This window comes from Pseudorasbora parva, chromosome 17 (genome assembly GCF_024679245.1).
Source record: "Pseudorasbora parva isolate DD20220531a chromosome 17, ASM2467924v1, whole genome shotgun sequence".
Lineage (NCBI taxonomy): Eukaryota > Metazoa > Chordata > Actinopteri > Cypriniformes > Gobionidae > Pseudorasbora > Pseudorasbora parva.
Genome location: NC_090188.1, coordinates 1,802,455 through 1,810,893, shown reverse-complemented (window position 1 = coordinate 1,810,893; position 8,439 = coordinate 1,802,455).

Sequence of the window (8,439 nt, the reverse complement as noted above, 5' to 3'; positions counted from 1 at the left end):
CCCACCTTGGCGCAAAGATTTCAAAATTTCTGGACAAATTGGTGACCCAGGTCAAAAAGAGAAATTAACTTTCTCAAGCTTAGCACACCAAATTGAGAACGGTTTGAGCAGAGGCTACCCAGAATGTGAGATTGTTGATGCAGTCATTCGTGCCATCTCTCCTGGCTTACAGTTAAGAAGCTATTTAGAAGGAAAGCCAAATCTGACACTACCTACCCTCAGACGAATCTTGCGCTCTCACTTTCAAGAAAAAAGTGCCACTGAACTTTATAAGCAACTTACCTCTGAATGCCAAGGGAATAAAGAAACACCACAGAATTTCCTCATGCGCGTTCTTGACCTGCGTCAGAAAATCTTGTTTGCGTCCCAGGAAGCAGAGTCAGGCCTCAAATATGATCCAGCGTTAGTTCAAAGCATGTTCTTACATACTGTACTCACCGGTCTCCAAAGTGACAGCATTAAAGTAGACATGCAGCCCTTACTTCTAGACACCAAAACCACAGATGAGACACTGATGGAGAAGTTAAACAGTGCTAGTGCCAATGAGGCAGAAAGACAAAAGAAAAAGAGAATCAATGTGCAGCACACAACTACTGTGGTCCATGCAGTTAAGTCCAGTGGTGAAGTGACTGATAAGAAATCCAGTGTGACTCAAAGTGTGCCGAAATCATCCTCTGATGTGCTGACCGAACTTAAAGAACTCAGAACTGATGTCGCTTCACTAAAAGCACTAAATGCTGAAATAGCTCACATCAGGGAATCGTTGCAGCAACCAGCCTTTGCCTCACCACAATTTCCCATTCCTTCTGACAGAGAAAGTGTTCAGTGTCAAGTGCAGCCACATTGGGTGTCACCGGGTGCCAACCAAACAAGAGCGAACACTCAGTTTCAACCCCAGTATATGCCTCGACAACATTACTCACTGACTCCTCGTTTCCAAGCAAGAAAGTGCTTCAATTGTCAGCAGCAAAGAACAGAGGATCGTTGCATGCATTGTTTCCGATGTGGCAGTGGTGAGCACTTCCAAGCGGGATGCAGAATCCGTGGCATTAAGCCTTCAAGGGAGAATCCTTTAAATGGAGACAGGTTACTTCCGCGGGACAGGGAGTAACCAGAGCTACTGATCAGTCCCAGAGATGTGCAGCCTGTGGAAGGACAGATAGGCAGATGAAGCGGTGTTCACAATGTAAAAAGGAACTGTATTGTTCTGAGATCTGCCAAACTCACCATTGGGCTGAACACAAGCGAACTTGCATCAATTCAGTGAGATCAGACTCCTCTGCGACAATGAGTATTCACGCCCCTTGCAGAACCCAGGTTAACCAGCATTCCTCTGTGACATCTTTGGTTGGGAGACAATGTCTCGTTGAATGTTACCTGCACGGTCAACGAATTCAAGCACTGTGGGACACTGGCTCTCAGGTATGTGTCATTGATGAAGGATGGAAACAGGAATACTTACCGGAAGTGCCATTGAGGGATGTTTCTGACATTCTTGAGGCTCCAAATACCTTGAATCTGGTGGCTGCCAACGGTATTGATGTGCCCTATATCGGATATGTTGAAGTGACGTTCAGATTATCATCACTGGCAGCTCACAAAACTGAACTTGTCATTCCTATGCTCGTAGCAAGGGGTAAAAATCTCTCTCACCCCATCATAGGTTTCAATGTGATAGAACAAACCGTGAACGCCATTGAACAAGCACAACCAAGTACTGTAAGCAACAACACCCTTGAGAGAACTGTGCTTTCTGCCTTTCCCAGCCTAAAAAGGAACAAAGTCCAGGCATTCATCCAACTTGTGAGTACAGAAAGCTCATGTGAATATACAGTAAAGACCACAAAAGTGCATGTTAGTGTCCCTAAACGTAGTACTGTACAGATTTCATGCAGAGCGTATATGCAACCAGTTAAAGAGGACAGCACACTCATATTTGAACCTGATGTGAAGCGCCAGTGGCCGGATGGGCTTGAATTCACCGAAAGTCTAGTGAGGCTGACAAAAGGGGCTCCAACAAATATCAAAATCGAGGTGTACAATGACACTGATCATGATGTAACTCTTATGGGCCAAACTTCCATCGGTACTGTACAGTTTGTCAAGAATGTCTTACCTGCTAGTATGCTTGGAGTGCCAGCAAACCCTACCTCTGTTGAAGTGTGTCACATCCAGGTTGCGGATAACTGTCTTGACCACACCAGCACTGATGATTGGGACCCGCCCGTCGATGTCAGCCACCTGAGTAAACACCAGAGACAGGCAGTACAGCAAATGTTAAGAGAAGAGTGCCATTCATTCTCTAAGTCAGACAGTGACATTGGGTGTATCAGAGATTTGCAGTTGAGTATCTCCCTTAAAGATAAGGAGCCAGTCAGTCGCACTTATATGTCTGTGCCAAAACCCCTTTATCGTGAGATGAAAGAATATTTGCATGATCTCATAGCCCAAGGCTGGATTGAAAAATCCAAATCATCATACTCATCTCCAATTGTGTGTGTAAGGAAGAAAGATGGCAGCCTTCGTTTATGCATCGATTATAGAGACCTAAACAGAAAGACTCACCCTGATAGACAACCAATTCCGAGAGTGCAGGACATCATGGACAGCCTTGGTGGCAATTCTTGGTTTTCATCATTAGATCAAGGGAAGGCCTACCACCAGGGGTTCATGTCAGGAGAAAGTAAGCACTTAACGGCCTTCGTGACACCTTGGGGTCTATATGAATGGGTGCGAATTCCTTTTGGCCTCATGAATGCTCCAGCAGCCTTCCAGCGGTGTATGGAGGAGTGTTTAGAAGGCCTGCGAGATGAGATATGCATTCCATACCTTGATGACACCTTGGTGTTTAGTAAGAACTTTGAGAACCACGTCCAGGATGTAAGGAAAGTACTGCAACGGCTTAAGGAACATGGCATCAAACTCAAGCCAAGTAAGTGTGAGCTTTTCAAACCTGAAGTCCGCTACCTGGGTAGAATAGTCTCTGCAGAGGGAAGTAAGGTTGATCCTGCAGACACAGAAGCTGTCAGATCTCTGAAAGACAAACAACCAAAAAATGTTGGTGAGCTGAGGAGAATTCTTGGTCTACTTAGCTACTACAGGCAGTACATTAAAGATTTCTCTCGCATCGCTAGCCCTTTGTACGACCTGTTAAAAAGCACTCCAGAAGGTAATACTTGCGTGAGAGACAATCAGAGAAAACCAAAGACAAAATGCACGAAAACCGGTGTCCCATCGAGTAGGCCTATTACCTGGACTGATCAGCATCAAAGCACTCTCGAACAGCTAATTGACTGTTTGCTTCAGCCCCCTGTATTAGCATTCCCTGACTTTTCACAGCCTTTTGTCCTGCATACGGATGCGTCAGCTCAAGGCTTGGGTGCCGTATTGTACCAGCATCAAAATGGAAAACTTCGTGTGATTGCCTACGGATCTCGTACTTTATCTGCTGCTGAGAAAAACTACCACCTACACTCAGGCAAGCTCGAATTTCTTGCTCTGAAGTGGTCAGTCACCGAAAAATTCCGGGATTACTTGTACTATGCTCCAACCTTTACCGTATATAGTGATAACAATCCCCTGACGTATGTTCTGTCAACTGCCAAACTGAATGCTACGGGTTGCAGGTGGGTGGCCGAATTGTCAGATTTCCACTTCACAATCCGATATCGCCCTGGCCGAGAAAACATCGACGCTGATACACTATCCAGATTGCCACTCGACATAGGAACAGTGATGAATGAGTGTTCTGAGGAGCTGTCTTCAGATGTAATATGTGCAACGATTCAGGCAGTAGAAGCTCAGGAAGGACCCAGCATCCCATGGTCAGTCTCGACAAACTGTTCATCTGTTGAAGCCGGTCCAGCAACTCCATCCATAACCCCACTGTCTGGAGACGAGATCAGAGAAGCTCAAATGAATGACCAGGAAATTAGTCCAGTATATCAATGGAAGCTGTCTGAAACAAAACCACCAGTGAAACAGCTCAAGACCTGCAGCCTAAAAACAAAATGCCTGTTTCGAGAATGGGGAAAGCTTACCATTAATAAAGATGGTATCCTCTGCCGATCCACGTCCACCCGCACACAGTTGGTCCTGCCCGAGAAATATAAAGGAACAGTCTTGCAGGAGCTTCATGATAAAATGGGCCATCAAGGTACAGACCGCACTCTTGCACTCATCCGTGAGCGTTTCTTTTGGCCATATATGCAGGCAGACGTCGAACATTATGTCACAAAAACATGCAGATGCCTAAAACAGAAGAAGCCCTGTTATGAGACGAGAGCTCCGTTAACAAACATTGTCACAACCCAGCCTTTTGAATTGATCTCTATTGACTTTCTCCACTTAGACCGTTGTAAAGGAGGTTTTGAGTATATTCTTGTGGTAGTAGACCATTTCACCCGATTTGCCCAAGCATACGCTACTACTTCCAAATCAGGAAAGACAGCTGCAGATCGCATCTTTAATGACTTCGCTTTAAAATTTGGCTTCCCCTCTCGTATCCATCATGATCAAGGTGGAGAGTTTCAGAATCAATTGTTTGAACAGCTCCAAAAGTACTGTGGCATCACCGGTTCCAGGACAACCCCGTATCACCCTCAAGGCAATGGCCAAGCGGAGCGCTTTAACAGGACACTATTACAGATGCTCAGAACTCTCACAGAAAGCCAAAAGTCTAACTGGAAAGACTCCTTGAATAAGCTACTGTATGCTTACAATTGTACCCGCTCAGAAGTCACAGGGTTCTCTCCTTTTTACCTGTTATATGGGAGGTCTCCAAGACTGCCTATTGACATGCTGTTTGGGCTTAATTCAGAAATGCCATCCTGTAACCAGAAAGAGTACGTTGAAAAATGGAAACATGGAATGGAAGAGGCGTATAAAATTGCCAGAGAGTGTGCTCAAAAATCTGCAGACAGGAGCAAAAAGAACTTTGACAACAAGGTGAGGAGTACCACACTGCAGCCAGGTGATCGTGTCCTTGTAAAGAATTTAACACCACGAGGAGGCCCTGGAAAACTTCGCAATTTCTGGGAAGATAACATCCATACAGTTGTGCGACAGATGGGTAGTGAGCTTCCAATTTATGAAGTTAAGCCAGAAAGAGGAAAGGGACGATCCAGAGTCCTACATCGCAATTTGTTAATGCCTTGTGACCACCTACCTCTCGAAACTGCTCCACAACCAAAGCCAAGACGGAAACGAGAGTTGAAAAAGCCTCAAAGTAATGATGTAGAGTCTGATGAGGAGAGTGAAGATGAATTTCATTATGTGTCTCCACGAGTACTTCGATCAAACTTTGTTGAGCCTGAAAACCTTGAACCACTACTTGCCTCAGAGTCTGATGAGCATCCAGATGAGATCCTGGAACAAGTTTCTGAGTCCATTGCTTTTGTGGAAAGTGACCAAGAGGAACAAGAACCACCTGCGGAGATCGACAATGCAGAACAAGAGTTTGACTTACCTGCTGATGAACAAGTTCCTGCTCACATGTCGCCTTTTGAAAGTAACCAAGAGAGTCAAAGAGAACAAACTTACCTACTGCCTAAAAGGGAAAGATGCCCACCAAGAGTACTAACTTATGATGAACTTGGTACACCGTCTTATGATGTCAGGCAACTAAGTGGAATCTTGCAAACACCACAACACATCTTACCTTACGTGCCTACACAGTGTTCGTCGACATGGTTGCCACCTGTTCAGCAGTACTGTTACCAGTTGCCTTTTGTGTATGGAGTCCACTAAATAGGGACCATGAACTGTTAAAGTTGAAAGGAGACTGTGAACTCGTAACCAGAGGACTTCTTGCATTATGGACTGTTACAGTCTGGCACTTTGAGAAAACTATGGACTGTTTTGCTTAAGGAATTTTCCCTTTTAACAGTTTTGAACTTTGACATTTTGCGAAAACTATGGACTGTTTGCCTTATGGACTGTAGTCTTGAGAGGCTGTTGAACTCTTGAAAACCAAAAGGAATATGTACTGTTGTTTCATGCCTCTTTAAACATTTTTTGCACTTTGATACTTATGGACTGTTCTTTCTGATAAATTCTTGAGATGCTCCAGAAAGTGAACTATTAAGTTCGGGACAAGCTATGGACTGTGAAAAGATTGAATAGAAAATTCTTGCACTACAAAAATACTTTTGTGTGAATTACAAAATACTGAGAGACTCTTGAAAGAGAATGTCGAGACGACATTTATTTTTGTAGGGGAGTGTGTGACAGAGTGAAAATGAACATGTGCATTTAAAAAATGCATAAGTCTGTTATACTGTACTATGCATATTTCTATATATAATTGCTATTTTGAATATGTAAAAAAAAGTTTATAAAATGTTAATATGTATTTGATGGTCATTCTTAGTTATCTGTTATCAGTTCGTTTGTTATGATAAGTTGGACGATCGATTGCTCTGGTCTGCGCGAACACTAGGGGGAGAACTCGCGGGATTTCTCCATTCGACATAAAGCTTGCAGTGGAGAAACAGCGAGTGCGAGTTTTCTGTTTAATCATCTTCTCCCCTTTTCAGGTATAAATAATAATAATTAGTCAAAATACCTTGAAGTGATGTTTATATTATGTTTAAGAGTATCCAGATGCGAGTATTATATTGATTGTGTGTTTGGAAATGTTAAAAAGGTTAATTTAGAGATGTATGAGCTCAGGGATCCATTTTGAGCGCGCTGATAATGGCGTTAGGCCTATGTAATGGCGCGAGTCTCGAATATGTTCAGTATTTGGGTTATATTTGTGAATTTAATGTGTAATTTGTTCATGTGCTGAACAAAGGTGAATATATTGAGTGTGAAAAACGAATTGAGAATTTCAGATGCATTTTCAGATAAAATAACTAATTGAAATGGTACATTTACATGCTTATGGCTGATTTTCCATATAGTTAATATGCATCTATGTCTAAAAAGTGAAAGATTTAAAATAATTGAGTCTCAGGTAATTGTAAAATGCCTTAAAAATGTTTTATTGTATTTTTGTATACATGATTAGTTTTATGGTATTCGAAAAGCCTATTTACAGACATGTATTCACTTAATTAAATGTGGATGGTACAAAGTGTTGAATGTATGTCAAGAAACATGACAATGAGGTTTGAAGAAAAAACTTTAATGTTAATTGATACTAAATTGATTCGACATAAAGCTTGCAGTGGAGAAACAGCGAGTGCGAGTTTTCTGTTTAATCATCTTCTCCCCTTTTCAGGGGTACAACACATCCTGGGGCCATGTGTTCCCCAGGTAAGCCACACACACACACACACCCGGCCATCCACGTGATGTAAAAGAACACGTGATTCCTCAGACCAGGCCACCTTCTTCCATTGCTCCGTGGTCCAGTTCTGATGCTCACGTGCCACTGTTGGTGCTTTCGGCGGGGTCAGGGGTCAGAGGTCACCCTGACTGGCCCATACGCCTCAAACTGAGCTGCTCTGTGTATTCTGACAGCTTTCTATCAGAACCAGCATTAACTTCTGGAGCAGTTTGAGCTCCAGTAGCTCGTCTGTTTGATCGGACCCCACGGGCCAGCCTTCGCTCCCCACGGTCATCAATGAGCCTTGGCCGCCCATGACCCTGTGGCCGGTTCTCCACTGGTCCTTCCTTGGAGCACTTTTGATAGATACTGACCACTGCAGACCGGGAAAAGCCCACAAGAGCTGCAGTTTTGGAGATGCTCTGACCCAGTCGTCTAGCCGTCACAATCTGGCCAAACTCGCTCAAATCCTTACGCTTGCCCATTTCTCCTGCTTCACACACATCAACTCTGAGGACTAAATGTTCACTTGCTGCCTAATATATCCCACCCACTAACAGGAGCCGTGATGAAGAGATCATCTGTGTTAGTCACTTCACCGGTCACAATGTTATGCCTGATCGGAGTATATATATATATATAAATCTCTGATGATGTAATGTCATAGTTGTCTTGCACATTATGAGATTCTGAATGAATGTCAGGATTCTCACACCTTTTATCTAATGAATATCCGTGACTTTTCTAGTCATTCGTCACAGGATTGAACACGAGCGTGGAGACCCGAGAATGAAAAATCTCTATTAGCATGAGACCGCTTGTGTCACACGGAAAGTCGCTTTGGATGAATGAATGTAAATGTACAATACTGCACAGGGACATGAAAAGCTGGACCTTTGAGGAATTGATACACTAGTATGAAATCAGCATTTGAAATAAGAAATATAGCACATTATTGTGTCAGAAAGCGTCATTTTGACATCGGATAAGTGCTGATTGGAGATCAGAATCTTTATCTGAGGATTGAACACAAACGCGGAAGAGAAGCCAATGCTGAATAAAGTCGTAGTTTTTGTTATTTTTGGACCCAAATGTATTTTGGATGCTTCAAGAGACTCTAATTAACCCACTGATGTCTCATATGGACTACTGTGATGATGTTTTTA